Source organism: Elephas maximus, chromosome 7 (assembly GCF_024166365.1).
Source record: "Elephas maximus indicus isolate mEleMax1 chromosome 7, mEleMax1 primary haplotype, whole genome shotgun sequence".
Lineage (NCBI taxonomy): Eukaryota > Metazoa > Chordata > Mammalia > Proboscidea > Elephantidae > Elephas > Elephas maximus.
The window spans coordinates 117,581,407-117,597,484 of NC_064825.1; positions in this window are offsets into that span (position 1 = coordinate 117,581,407).

Below are 16,078 nucleotides of genomic sequence, written 5' to 3' on the forward strand. Positions count from 1 at the left end.
TCCAAGAAAGGTGATCTAAATGAATGTGGAAATTATTGAACAATATTGTTAATATCACATACAAGCAAAATTTTGCTGAAGATCATTCAAAAGGAGCTGCAGCAGTATATCCACAGGGAACTGACAGAAATTCAGGACAGATTCAGAAGAGGATGTAGTACCAGGGATATCATTGCTGATGTCAGATGGATCATAGCTGAAAGCAGAGAATACCAGAAGGGTGTTTACCTGTGTTTTATTGACTATGCAAAGGCATTCGATTGTGTGGATCATAACAAATTATGGATAACATTGCAAAGAATGGGAATTCCAGAACACTTAATTGTGCTCATGAGGAACATATGCATAGATCAAGAGGCAGTTGTTCAGACAAAACAAGGGAACACTGAGTGGTTTAAAGTCAGGAAAGGTGTGCATCAGGGTTGTATCCTTTCCCCATACCTATTCAATCTGTATGCTGAGTAAATAACTCAAGAAGCTGGACAGTATGAAGAATGGGGCATCAGGATTGGAAGAAAACTTATTAACAATCTGCATCATGCAAATGACACAATCTTGCTTGCTGAAAGTGAAGAGGACTTGAAGCACTTACTGAAGAAAATGCAGGACCACAGCCTTCAGTATGGATTACACTTCCACATGAAGAAAACAAAAATCCTCACAACTGGACCAAGAAGCAACATCACGATAAATGGAGAAAAGATTGAAGTTGTCAAGGATTTCATTTGACTTGGATGCACAATCAACAGCCATGGAAGCAGCAGTCAAGAAATCAAAAGATGCATCGCTTTGGGCAAATCTGCTGCAAAGGACCTCCTTAAAGAGTTGAAAAGCAAAGATGTCACCTTGAAGACTAAGGTGTGCCTGATCCAAGCCCTGGTATTTTCAATCACATAATATGCATGTGAAAGCTGGACAATGACTAAGGAAGACCAAAGAAGAAATGATGCCTTTGAATTGTGGTGTTGGCAGAGAATATTGAATATACCATGGACTGCCAAAAGAATGAACAAATCTGTCTTGGAGGAAGTGCAACGAGAATACTCCTTAGAAGCAAGGATGGCGAGACTGCATCTTACATACTTTGGATGTGTTGTCAGGAGGGATCAGTCTCTGGAGAAGGACATCTTCTTGGTAAAGCACAGTATCAGCAGAAAAGAAGAACACCCTCAACAAGGTGGATTGACACAATGTCTGCAACAGTGGGCTCGAGCATAAAAACAATTGTAAGGATGGAACAGGACGGGATAATGTTTCCTTCGGTGGTACGTAGGATCACTATGAGTCGGAACCAACTCGACAGCACCTAACAACAACACAGTTATTCGTGTATGCCTTCCTGTATATATTTATGAATACTTATATATCTATGTGGAGCCCTTGTGACACAGTGGCTGAGACCCAGGCAGCTAACCAAAAGGTCAGCAGTTTGAATCCACCAGCCGGTTCCTGGAAACCCTATGGGGCAATTCTACTCTGTCTTATAGGGTCACAATGAGTTGGAATGTACCCAACAACACTGGGTTTGGTTATGGTTTGGATATACCTGTGTAGGAGCCCTGGTAGCACAATGGTTAAGTTCTGGGCTGATAACTGAAAGGTCACCAATTGAAACCCACCAGTGACTCTGCAGAAGAAAGATGTGGCAGTCTGCTTCTGTAAAGATTTACAGCCTTGGAAACCCTATCGGGCAGTTCTACCTTATCCTTTAGGGTCCCTGTGAGTCAGAATTGACTGGATGGCAGTAGGTTTTTTATTGATATATCTATGTAACCAAACACATATTTTTAAATTGTTATTATTACTATTGGAAAATTGTATAACCATCTGTTTTAGTCATCTAGTACTCCTATAACAGAAATACCATAAGTGGATATCTTCAACAAAGAGAAATTTATTTCTTCACAGTAAAGTAGGTTAAAAGTCCTAATTCAGGATGTCAGCTCCAGAGGAAAGCTTTCTCTCTCTGTCGGCCTTCTCATCAATCTTCCCCAGGTCCAAAGGGGAAGGTTGTTTTGGATATCCAGTGTTTTTTTCTTTCCCTTTCCATATGAAGTTGGTCATTAGTTCTTCCATTTCAGTAAAGAATGTTGTTGAGATTTGTACTGGGATTGCATTGAATCTACAGATTGCTTTAGGTAGCACCTTCACTGTATTAAGGAAAAAATGATGGAATAAAAGATCTGAACAGAAGATTTCAAAGAGCGGCTAGAGAAGACAAAGTAAAGTATTATGATGACATGTGCAAAAACCTGGAGATAGAAAACCAAAAGGGAAGACATATTTACCATTTCTCCTGGTACTGCTTTCTTGGTGGTATGAGATACCCCACTGCCTGCTTGCTTCCTTTTCCCTTTATCTCTTGTAAGATAAAAGGTGGTGCAGGCCACACCCCAGGAAAACTCCCTTTACATTGGATTAAGGTCATGACCTGTAAAGGTATTACAATCCCACCTTAATCCTCTTTAACATAAAATTACAATCACAAAATGGAGGACAACCACGCAATACTGGGAATCATGGCCTAACCAAGTTGACACATATTTTGGGGGGACACAATTCAATCCTTGACACCGCCAATGAATTGTTTTTACAAATTTCCACAAAAATTGTTCATTGATATTAGTTACATGTATCACAGTTTGTCATCATTCTCTTAAATTGTGTCTGTACACTTCTATTTGTGCTCAAACAATTGTCTTTACTACAGTTATGCTCTGCTCACTACTTCCACACTTGGGGCCACTTTTCCCATCACCAAAAGAAACAAGTCTCTAAGTTCTAAAATGTACTTATCCCTTCCCCTCTCCCTGGTAACCACCAATGAGCATTGGTCTCTGTATTTATCTGTTCTTGTCTTCTTAGAAAAGAGGGATCATGCAATATTTGTACTTACATGCTTGACTTCTTTCATTTAAAATTATGCCCTTCAGGTCCATTCGTGTTATAGTATGTTTTGCAGACTTGTCATTGTCCTTTGTGGTTGTATAGCATTCAACTGTGTGTATGCCACAATTTGCTTATCCATTCATTTGTTGATGGGCACTTTGGTTGTTTCTATTGTTTCACTACTATAAAAAAAAAAAAAAGCTAAAATGAACATAGGAGTGCATTTATGTGGTCGTGGAAACCCTGGTGGCTTAGTTGTTAAGAATTACATCTGCTAACCAAAAGGTCAGCAGTTCAAATCCACCAGATGCTCCTTGGAAACTCTATGGGGCAGTTCTACTCTGTCCTATAGGGTTGTTATGAGTCAGAATCAGCTTGATGGCAAGGGGTTTAGTTTTCCAGTTTTGGTCAGTAGTTTTAGGTCCCTAGAGTAGTCTCTATGAGTCGAGGTTGACTCGACGGCGACAGGGTTTTTTTACAGAGTATATTCCTAGTCATAGAGTCACTATGAGTCAGAATCTACTCAAGAGCACCTAATAACAACAACAATAGGGTATATTTCTAAAACTGGGATTGCTGAATTATAAGGTAGCTCTATTTCTAGTTTTTTGAGGAAATGCCAAACCATCTTCCAAAGTGGTTGTACATTTTACAGTCCCACCAACAATGAATAAGGGTTCCAATCTCCCCACATTCTTGTCAACATTTGTCGTTTTCTGTTTTTGTTTTTTAACCAATATCATTTTAGTAGGATTGAAATGGTATCTCATTGTAGTTTTGATTTGTGTCTCTCTTATGGCTAATGATCATGAGCATCTTTTCATATGTTTGTTGGCTGGTTGGATGTCTTCTTTGGTGATGGTTCTGTTTATGTTTTTTGCCTATTTTACAGTTAGGTTGCTTGTATTTTTTTTGTTGAGTTGTTGAAGTTTTCTATAAATTTTAGAGATTAGGCCCTTATCTGCTGTGTCTTATCCAAATATTTTTTCCCAGTCTGTAAGTTCTTTTTTACTCCTTTGAAAACGTCTTTTAATGAGCAGAAGTTTACAAATTTTTCTGAGATCCCATTTGTCTATTATGTACTCTTTTATTTGTGCATTTGTTGTAATGCTTGTTATCACATTTTTACAGACTGTAGTTTTATTTCTCTGTCTTCTTCCAGGTATTTTATGGTTTTAGGTTTGATGTTTAAGTCTTTGATCCATTTTGAGTTACTTTTTTGTGCTTGGCGTGAGGTATGGGTCCTGTTTCAGTTATCTACAGGTAGATACCCAGTTTTGTCAGCACAAATTATTAAAGTACATCCAGAATGTTCATTAGAAGAAAGGATGGCAAGACTTCCTCTCACATACTTTGGACATGTGATCAGGAAGGAGCAGTCTCTGGAGAAGACATCACGCTTAGTAAAGTAGAGGGTCAGTGAAAAAGAGAAAGACCCTCATCAATGGATTGACACAGTGCCTGGAACAATGGGCTGAAGCACAACAATTGTGAAAATGGCACAGGACCAGGCAATGTTTTGGTCTGTTCTACACAGGGTCACTATGTGTTGAAATGGACTCAATGGAACCTAACAACAACAATTTATTAAACAGACTGTGCCCCACTGGATGGCCTTTGACCCCTGTCAAAATCAGTTGTCTATAGGTGCCCAAATTTAGTTCCTAGTTCTCAATTCTATTCTACTGGTCTCTGTGTCTATCTTTGAATTAGTACGAGGCTGATCTCAGTATGGTGATTGTACAGTATGTTTTGATATCAGGCAATATGAGATCTCCTGCTTTGTTCTTTATCTTCAGTATTGCTTTGGCTACTCAGTGTTTTTTTTTTTTTTTTTCTCCCTTTACATATGAAGTTGGTCATTAGTTCTTCCATTTCAGTAAAGAACGTTGTTGAGATTTGTATTGGGGTTGCATCGAATCTACATATTGCTTTAAGTAGTGTTCTCACTTTATTAAGGAAAAAAAATGATAAAATAAAAGAGCTGAGCATAAGATTTCAAAGGGCAGCTAGAGAAGACAAATTAAAGTATTATGATGACATGTGCAAAAGCCTGGAGATAGAAAAACAAAAGGGAAGACACATTTAGCATTCCTCAGGCAAAAAAAACTGAAGAAAAAGTTCAAGCCTCAAGTTGCAATACTGAAGAATTCTATAGAGAAAATATTAAACAATGCAGGAAGCATTAAAAAAAAGATGGAACAAATATACAGAATCACTATACCAAAAAGAATTTGTTGATGTTCAGACATTTCAGGAGGTAACATATGATCAGGAATCTATAGTACTGAAGGAAGTAGTACAAGCTTCACCGAAGGCTTTGGCAAAAATCAAGGCCCCAGGAATTGATGGAATATCAATTGAGATGTTTCAGCAAACAGATGCAGCACTGGAAGTGCTCACCTGCTTATGCCAAGAAATTTGGAAGACAGCTACCTGGCCATCCAACTGGAAGACATCCATATTTATGCCTATTCCCAAGAAAGGTGATCCAACCAACTGCAGAAATTATTGAATAATATCATCAATATCACATGCAAGCAATATTTTGCTGAAGATCATTCAAAAGTGGCTACAGCAGTATATCCACAGGAAACTGCCAGAAATTCAAGACAGATTTAGAAGATGACGTGGAAACAGGGATATCAATGTTGATGTCAGATGGATCTGGGCTGAAAGCAAAGAATATCAGAAAGATGTTTACCTGTGTTTTATCCACTGTGTGGATCAAAACAAAATATGGATAATGTTGCAAAGAATGGGAATTCTGGAACACTTAATTGCACTCATGAGGGATCTGTACATGGATCAAGAAGAAGTCTTCCAAACAGAAGAAGGAATACTGCATGGTTTAAAGTCAAGTAAGGTAAGTGTCGGGGTCGTATCCTTTCCCCATACCTATTCAATGTGTATATTGAGCAAATAATCCTAGAAGCTGGACTATATGAAGAAGAACAGGGCATCAGGATTGGAGGAAGATGCATCAACAACCTGCATTATGCAGATGACACAACCTTGCTTGCTGAAAGTAAAGAGGACTTGAAACATTCACTGTAGAAAATACAAGACCATAGCCCTCAGTATGGATTGCACCTCAACTAAAGAAAACAAAAATCCTCACAACTAGACCAAAAAGCAATATCATGATAAACAGGGAAAATATTGAGGTTGTCAAGGATTTCATTTTACTTGAATCCACAATCAACACCCATGGAAGCACCAGACAAGAAATCAAAAGACACATAGCATCCAGCAAATCTGCTGCAAAAGACCTCTTTAAAGTGTTGAAAAGCAAAGATATCTCCTAGAAGACTAAGGTGAACCTGACCCAAACCATGGTGCTTTAAATCGCCTTATATGCATGTGAAAAAAAAATAAATAAATAAATAAGGAAGATGGAAGAAGAATTGATGCCTTTGAATTGTGGTGCTGGCAAAGAACACTGAACATACTGTGGACTGCCAAAAGAATGAACAAATCTGTCTTGGAAGATGTACAACCAGAACGCTGCTGAGAAGCAAGGATGGCGGGACTATGTCTCACATACTTTGGACATGTTATCAGAAGGGATCCGTCACTGGAGAAGGACGTCATACAGTGGAAAAGAGGAAGACCCTCAATGAGATGGATTGACAGAGTGGCTGCAACGATGGGCTCAAGCATGGTAACAACTGTGGAGATGGTGCAGGACTGGGCAGTGTTTCGTTCTGTAGTGCATAGGGTCACTATGAGTCAGAATCAACTTGACAGCACCTAACAACAACAACAACAAGCCTTCTTATCAGTGGTGCCCTGGTGGTGCAGTGGTTTAATCATTTGGCTGCTAATCAAAAGGTCAGTAGTTTGAATCCAGCAGCTGATCTTTGGAAACCCTGTGGGACAGTTCTACTCTGTCCTATAGGTTCTCTATGAGTCGTAATTGACTTGACAGCAAAAGTTTTTGGTTTTTATCCATGAGCACAGGATGTCTTTCCATTTTTGTAGGTCTCTTTTCATATCTTGTAGCAGTGTTTTATAATTCTCATTGTATAAGTCTTTTATGTCCCTGGTTAGGTTAACCCCTAGGTATTTTATTGATTTGGGGGCTGTTTTAATTGGTATTGATTTCTCGATTTCTTTTTCAGAGTAGTCTTTGTAGTGTAGAGGAACCAAACTGATTTCTGTGTGTTGATCTTGTATCCTGCAACTTTGCTAAACTCTTCTGTTAGTTCTAGCAGTTTTCTTGTGAAATCTTTAGGGTCTTCTGTAGGCAGGGTCATGTCCTCTGCAAATATAGTTTTTCTTCTTTCTTTCCAAATTGGATACATTTTATTTCTCTTTCTGGTCTTATTGTTCTGGCTAGGACTTCCAGTACAATGTTGAATAAGTATGGTAATAATGAGCATCCTTGTCTCGTTCCCATTCCCAGAGGAATGGCTCTCACGCTTTCTTTGTTGAGTATGATGTTGAATGTTGGTTTCTCAAGTATGCCTTTAATTATGTTGAGGAATTTCCCTTCTATTCCTATTTTGCTGAGTGTTTTTATCAGGAAAACGTGTTGAATTTTATCGAATGCTTTCTCTGCATTGATTGATCATGTGATTCTTTTCCTTTGTTTTATTTATGTGGTGGATTATATTAATTGATTCTCTGATGTTAAGTCACCCCTGTAATCTTGGTACAACTCCCACTTGATCACGATGTATGATTTTTTTTTTTACATATATGTAAAAAATATATATATGTTACTGTAATCTGTTGACTAGGATTTTGTTGAGAATTTTTGTATCTATGTTCATAAGGGGTATTGATCTGTAGTTTTCTTTTTTTGTGGTGTCTTTTTCTGGCTTTGGTATCAGGGTTATGCTAGCCCTGGAAACCCAGGAGGCAGTATACCTCAGCCCCTCATGTTCCCTGTTAGAATGTCTCAGCAGCAGCAGGATGGGTATTGTCTATGAACCATTAGATGGCTCTCTTATGCTCTAAATTATTCTCCCAGCCCTCTTCCTTTTCCCCAATTGTTCCAAGAGATCTGTATGCTTAATTTCTGGGATTCATTTTGCATAAGCAGGAGGGTGTGGGGTTCCCTGGCTGCCTGGTGTGCTTGATGATGATTAACTTTACTGTGATGAAGGTAAGAGGTTTTTTTAGCCTTTCCCTTGTGACCCTAATACCTTGCAGCATGTTTTCTCCTTTTCAAAATGGGTGTTAGAGAACTTGACATAACTAATGCCATAATGATACTCTAAGTAAACTATCAGATGCAGTGCTGGAAGTGCTCACTCTTCTATCCCAAGAAATTTGGAAGACAGCTACTTGTCCAACCAACTGGAAGGGATCCATATTTATGCCTATTCCCAAGAAAGGTGGCCCCCAAAAATGCAAAAATTATAGAACAATATCATTAAAATCACATGCAAGCAAAATTTTGCTGAAAATCATTTAAAAGCGGCTGCAGCGGTATATCCACAGAAAACTGCCAGAAATTCAGGCCAGATTCAGAAAAGGACGTGGAACCAGGGATATCATTGCTGATATCAGGTGGATTCTGGCTGAAAGCAGAGAATACCAGGAGGGTGTTTACTTGTGTTTTATTGACTATGCAAAGGCATTTGACTGTGTGGATCATAACAAACTATGGATAACACTGCAAAAAATGGGAATTCCAGAACACAATTATGCTCATGAAACACTTGTACATAGATCAAGAGGCAGTTTGTGTGTGTCAGGGTTGTATCCTTTCGCCATATCTATTCAATCTGTATGCTGGGCAAATAATCCGAGAAGCTGGACTGTATAAAGAAGAATGGGGCATCAGGATTGGAGGAAGGCTCATTAACAACCTGTGTTATGCAGATGATGCAACCTTGCTTGCTGAAAGTGAAGAGGACTTGAAGCACTTACCGATGAAGATCAAAGACTACAGCCTTCAGTATGGATTGTACCTCAACATAAAGAAGACAAAATCCTCACAACTGGACCAAGAAGCCACATCATGACAAATGGAGAGAAGAATGATGTTGTCAAGGATTTCATTTTACTTGGGTCCACAATGAACACCCACGGAAGCAAGAGTCAAGAAATCAAGACACATTGCGTTGGGCAAATCTGCCACAAAGAACTTCTTTAAAGTGTTGAAAAGCAAAGATGTCACGTCGAAGACTAAGGTATACCTGACCCAAGCCAGGAATAAGGGACAGTACTGTGCCTAGAACAGCAACTGGGGCTCAAAAAAATTTACTTTGAACAAAATGAATAGACCCCAGTAGCATTATGGCTTTACTGCTACAAATGCATTTTACTGAAACGAATATATTGAGACTGAGAGAACTCCCATCATTTTCTCAAGTCAGGATTCCTGCTCAGATCTCCTCAGTCTAATACCTTTAGTCTTCACCCCAACACATGTACCTGGTATACAGAATGCCTTCATTTAATATGTGTTGAGGAAATTAAACGCCATTTTAGGTGAGGCTCCTTTAGCCATGGAGAGGGGCAATCGCAGCATGACTGAGTTCATCCTGGTGGGCTTCACCACAGACCCTGTGATGCAGTTGATCCTATATGTGGTGTTCCCTGGTGTGTACTCTGTGACCCTGGTGGGAAACACCACGCTCATAACATTGATTTGTAATGACTCCCAGCTCCACACACCCATGTATTTTTTCATTGGAAATCTGTCATTCCTGGATTTCTGGTATTCCTCTGTCTACACCCCAAAGATCCTAAAGACCTGCATCTCTTAGGACAAAAGCATCTCCTTTGCTGGCTGTGTAGCTCAGTTCTTCTTCTCTGCTGGACTGGGATATAATGAGTGTTACTTGTTGGCCACTATGGCTTATGACCGCTATGTGGCCATCTGCAACCCCTTACTTTATGCTCAGGTTACGTCGAAAAGACTGGGCATCTATTTGGTTATATGTACCTATTCCGGAGGTTTTGTCAATGCAATAATACTCACTAGTAACACATTCACATTGGATTTTTGTGGTGACAATGTCATTGATGATTTTTTCTGTGATGTCCCACCACTGGTGAAGTTGGCATGTGGTGCGAAGGAGAGTTATCAGCCGGAGTTACACTTCCTCAGGGCCTCCAACGTCTCAGTCTGTGCTTGTTTTTATTTGTTGTTGAGTGAGTTAGTTGCTGGGAGAGTAGATGGGAGCAACTACTTACTTCGCTATCTAGCTCCACCTCTTCCTGTATTGAATATTTAGTTATAGTATAAACTCACAAGGAAATGTAATTAATCAATAGTAAACATGTGTAGGAACTATAGAAGTTTTAGTTTAAGCTTAGTTTATAAGTTTAATAAACTGAGCATTAAATAAATTACATTAAATGAGGGATTAAACAAGGCCCTCATTGAGCCAGCAGAAAAATAAACCCAGAAATAAGTACTATGACCTCAGTTGTTTCTTTCCTCTTAGTTCCTCCCTCCATTGGCCAAAATTAATTGATCTAATTTCTATAAATTGGTCTCCTGGAGCAGAGAGCAGGATGGAAAAGATTGGGAGTGGATCTGGAAGGGCAGATGGGAGATATCCAGCATGCCACAGACATTCCCATATCTGTCATATCTATGTGTTTACTAATATCCAAATGTATGTGTTTGGAATGGAAACCCTGGTGGTGTAGTGGTTAAGTGCTATGGCTGCTAACACAAAGGATCGGCAGCTTGAATCTGCCAGGTGCTCCTTGGAAACTCTATGGGGCAGTTCTACTCTGTCCTATAGGGTCTCTATGAGTCGAAATCGACTCGACGGCACTGGGTTTGGTTTTTTTTTTTTTTTTTTTTGGTTTATGTGTTTGGATACATGTGTACAAATATATATACAAATATAATATTATGTTCCATTGAGATTGAACAAAACTCAACAAGAAATATGAAGGAAAATTATGGCTGAATACTTACATCATTTGGGAATCAACTGAAACTAAACAAAACCTTTCTAGTCTTATTAAATAAGATTGGCCTAACTTTAGCAACGTTTAGTTTTATTTGGTTGCCTTGTTAGACATTTCCCCAAGCAATAAAACCATAAGGAATTCCATGATTCTAAAACCCTTGGGATTTAATAACTGTAATAAAAGATCTGGAACTAGCTGATTAGATTAGAATGTTGGAATGATGGTGTTGCTGCAAATTTTAGGCAAATTGTACAATTTAGGTATTACCGGTAGCATAGATATTTTGTCCTATTCCCACAATAACCCAACAACTATTTACATACTGGAAACCCTGGCGGCATAGTGGTTAAGTGCTATGTCAACTAACAAAAAAGTCTGCAGTTCGAATCCACCAGGTGCTCCCTGGAAACCCTATGAGGCAGTTCTACTGGGTCCTATAGGGTCTCTATGAGTCGGATTTGACTTGATGGCAACAGGTTTTTTATTTACATACTGTCACATGACAGGGGCTACAAAGCCTCATTTTCATACTCCATCACCATTCTATGGCAATTTTGAAACTGCTGAGAGTAAAAAGGGAGACCTAGCAAGTCCTATCATTAGTGAAGAGAAAGAGAAATTTACATTAAACGAAGGAATAGAAAATAAAACCATACGATTGACACAAAAGCTAAAAGAAAGGCCATTGAGAACTACACTCTGTTTGGAAATATGTGGGAACTGTCTCTATAGTCCATCAACCAGGCTGTGTATTATGTGACTAGTTGCCATTGGTTTTTCTTACAACTGCTTGCAAAAAGCACCGGGTTGTCAGAGGTTTCTAGATCCGGCGAGTCATATGGAATGATAAGCAATTCCTTTAGGAGTTAAATGCTATTATTAAAGCAGGTCGGAATGTGGATTTGGTTGATATGCTTCTATATAATTAGAGCAGTTCATCCATTCATTCATGCAGCAAACATTTGTGCCTACTTGGTGCCAGATACTGTTTTAAGCATTGACATCGAGCAGTGAGAAAAAAACAAGCAACAAAGCATACTCTTCTTGAAGTCACATCCTAGTGGGAGGCGGGTGGGGGCAGACAGGAAATGAAGTAAATCAGTCGATTATAAGGTGAACCAGATGGTAAGTGAAGAAAAACAAAGCAGTGAAGGATAATAGGGAGAGGGGGCAATTTTGGAGCTGGTGATCAGGGACGATCTCAATGAGAAGGTGACATATTTATGAGGAAAAATAATTTAATGGAATAAAATAATGTCCAATGAGGACAGGACGAACAGCAAGTGCAAAGAGTTTGAATGTGAACATCCTTTAGAGTACACATGACCAAGATGCAAGAGGTCACTATTGTTGCTCTCTCCAAATCAAGCATTTGTATCCACATGTGTGTGGATTCTGTGTGGGAAAATGCAGATGTTTCCAGCAAAGGATTCCTTGAGATATAAATACCCCACTTCACTATAAAGCTGTCTATTTCTACCTATGCTTCCCTTTCACTAGGTTATCACCATATTTACTTGAGGATTTTTTTTTTTTTTTTTTTTGGTGGGTTAACGTATGAGGGTTAGGAGGTCTGGGGTTATTTGCCCCTTCTCCTCAAGATATGACTAATAGAAAAAAACTCTGAAGAAAGGATTTGTGTCAGAGCACAGGGAGTCTAAGGTAGAATTTGCTACAGTAGGAAGAGCACAAAATGTGGAGCTAGAGGCACAGAGTTTTAGAGCCAGCTCTGCCCACTGATTTGCTTTGTGAATCCCAGGAGTAACTCTGCTTCTGCAGGGAGCCGTCTATTTCCTCATTTGTAAAATAGGGTGGCCTCATGGGATAGTGTGAGACATAAAATGCAGTCAACCTTTTCTAGTACTTAATTTTTCATTGTTTTCTAAAACACATCATTTAAATAATACTTGAAGAAAAATTATTCTCCAGCAATATTTTTTTCCTTTATGAGCACTTTATTTTATTAATAATAACATTAAATACCACTCCACCATGCTATATGATTGTTAACTTAAACAGAAAGCCTTTTTTTTTTTTTTTTGATTGACATACTGTTTTATTTCAGCGGTCTGTATGAAGGAAAATCACGTACATCCCTATCATATACATGTAAAAATACTAAGGATGTAGAGTGTACAAAAACGTTTTCTTGTAGTTATTTCACATCCTTGTGGGTCATAGACGCAAGGAAATAAACAGTTTTAGTATGACCAATAGTAACAGTAATACAGTTTCTTGGGTTCATAGTCACGTCTACTTAAAATTCTTAACCAGATGACTAGATCTTACACGGATTTAATGAAAGAACTAGCAAGGTCAAGAAATGTCACAAACTATAAAGCTACAGGAAAGTAATTCAATTACCAATTTAGAGGTTTCCTTTTTTTTATTATTTTTATTTAGATAAATACATTTCATGCTTGCTTGTAATACACTATCAGGAGCAAGATAAGGAAATTCTAGTGCCAAAAGTACAAATGGTAGCAGCAAAGTGTGTACATTGATGTGTAATATACAGACCCTGCTGTTAGTACAGAAGACGCTTACTTTCATACTCTAGGATAAGCAAAAAGGATATGCAAGTGGCCCCTAAAAGAACAGTCAGTTTTAAGAAGCTGGAAACCAGGTATGCAGAAATGGAAAACAATACTGGAACAACGCTATGTAATTAGCGTTGAAAGCAAAGCGGTGAGCAACCTTGTAGAAAATCCAAGCGGAAATGGCCAATTCCTCCAAGATGGCTGTGTGATTATAAGAGGGCAAACTCAATGAAAGTTAGTAGAAGCTGGAGTCCACAAAGGCTGAACTGTATTCTGACAGAATGATTCTAGGTTTCAGGCCTTTCCACCAGCCAGAATCCACAACTACAGCAATGGACAAATTACAAGGGAAGTTTTAGAAATCTCTGTCTACACAGATTAACAAAAAGCCTTTTTAATGGTTGTTCCCTCCCCATAAAACCAAAACCAAGCCCATTGCCACTGAGTCAATTCTGACTCATTGTGACCCTATAGGGCTGTGAAAAATTAAATAACTCATATCAAGTACTAAGCCTGGTACTTGGTGCACAGGTCTGAAGAGTTGGCTTGGGGAATGGTTCCTTTCCTGGGCCAACAGAAGGTCTGGGGGACATGACTAGTGGGGTACTTCCAGTCTCAGTCAGACCATTAAGTCTGGTCTTATGAGAATTTGGGGTCTGCATCCCACTGCTCTCCTGCTCCCTCAGGGGTTCTCTGTTGTGTTCCTTGTCAGGCCAGTCATCAGTTGTAGCTGGGCACCGTCTAGCTCTTCTGGTCTCTGGATGATGTAGTCGCTGGTTCATGTGGCCCTTTCTGTCTCTTGGGCTCATAATTACCTTGTGTCCTTGGTGCTCTTCATTCTCCTTTGATCCAGGTGGGTTGAGACCAATTCATGCATCTTAGATGGCTGCTAGCATTTAAGACCCCAGACGTCTCTTCAAAGTGGGATGCAGAATGTTTTGTTAATAGATCTTATTATGCCAATTGACTTAGATGTCCCCTGAAACCATGATCCCCAGACCCCTGCCCCTGCTATGCTGGCCTTCGAAGCATTCAGTTTATTCAGGAAACTTCTTTGCTTTTGGTTTAGTCCAATTGTGCTGACCTCCCCTGTATTGTGTGCTGTCTTTCCCTTAACCTAAAGTAGTTCTTATCTACTACCTAATTAGTAAATACCCTTCTCCCACCCTCTCTCCCTCCCCCTTCTTGTAACCACAAAAGAATGTTTTCTTCTCAGTTTAAACTATTCTCAAGTTCTTATAATAGTGGTCTTATACAATATCTGTCCTTTTGCAACTGACTAATTTCACTCAGCATAATGCCTTCCAGGTTCTTCCATGTTATGAAATGTTTCACAGATTCCTCACTGTTCTTTATCGATGCGTAGTATTCCATTGTGTGAATATACCATAATTTATTTATCCATTCATCGTTGATGGGCACCTTGGTTGCTTCCATGTTTTTGCTATTGTAAACAATGCTGCAATAAACATGGGTGTGCATATATCTGTTTGTGTAAAGGGTATTATTTCTCTAGGGTATATTCCAAGGAGTGGGATTGATGGATCATATGGTAATTCTATTTCTAGCTTTTTAAGGAAGTGCCAAATCGATTTCCAAATAGGTTGTACCATTTGACATTCCCTCCAGCAGTGTAGAAACATTCCAATCTCTCCACAGCCTCTCCAACATTTATTATTTTGTGTTTTTTGGATTAATGTCAGCCTTGTTGGAGTGAGATGAAATCTCGTTGTAGCTTTGCTCTGCATTTCTCTAATGGCTAATGATCGCAAGCATTTCCTCATGTATCTGTTAGCTACCTGAATGTCTTCTTTAGGGAAGTGTCTGTCATATCTTTCGCCCATTTTTTAACTGGGTTTTTTGTCTTTTTGCAGTTGAGTTTTTGCAGTACCATGTAGATTTTAGAGATCAGGCACTGATCAGAAATGTCAAAGCTAAAAACTTTTTCCCAGTCTGTAGATAGTCTTTTTGCTCTTTTGGTGAAGTCTTTGGATGAGCATAAGTGTTTGATTTTTAGGAGCTCCCAGTTATGTAGTTTTTCTTCTACGTTCTTTACAATGTTTTGTATACTGTTTATGGCATGTATTAGGGCTCCTTTTTTAACTCTGTCCCTATTTTTTCTTCCATGATCTTTATCGTTTTAGAATTTATATTTAGGTCTTTGATCCATTTTGAGTTCGTTTTTGTGCATGGAGTGAGGTATGGGTCTTGTTTCATTTTTGTGCAGATGGATATCCAGTTATGCCAGCACCATTTGTTAAAAAGACTGTCTTTTCCCCATTTAACTGTTTTGGGGCCTTTGTCAAATATGAACTGCTCATATGTGGATAGATTTATGTCTGCATTCTCAATTCTGTTCCATTGGTCCATGTATCTGTTGTTGTAGCAGTACCAGGCTGTTTGGACTACTGTGGTGGTATAATAGTTTCTAAAATAGGTAAAGTAAGGCCTCCCACTTTGTCCTTCTTTTTCGGTAATGCCTTATTTATCCAGGGCCTCTTTCCCTTCCATATGAAATTGGTGATTTGTTTCTCCATCCTTAAAGAATGTCCTTGGGATTTGGATCAGAATTGCATTAAATGTATAGATCACTTTTGGTAGAATAGACATTTTTATACTGTTAAGTTTTCCTATCCCCGAGCAAGGTTATGTTCTTCCACTTACGTAAGTCTCTTTTGGTTTCTTGCAGAAGTGTACTGTAGTTTTCTTTGTATAAGTCTTTTACATCTCTGGTAAGATTTATTCCTAAGTCTTTTATC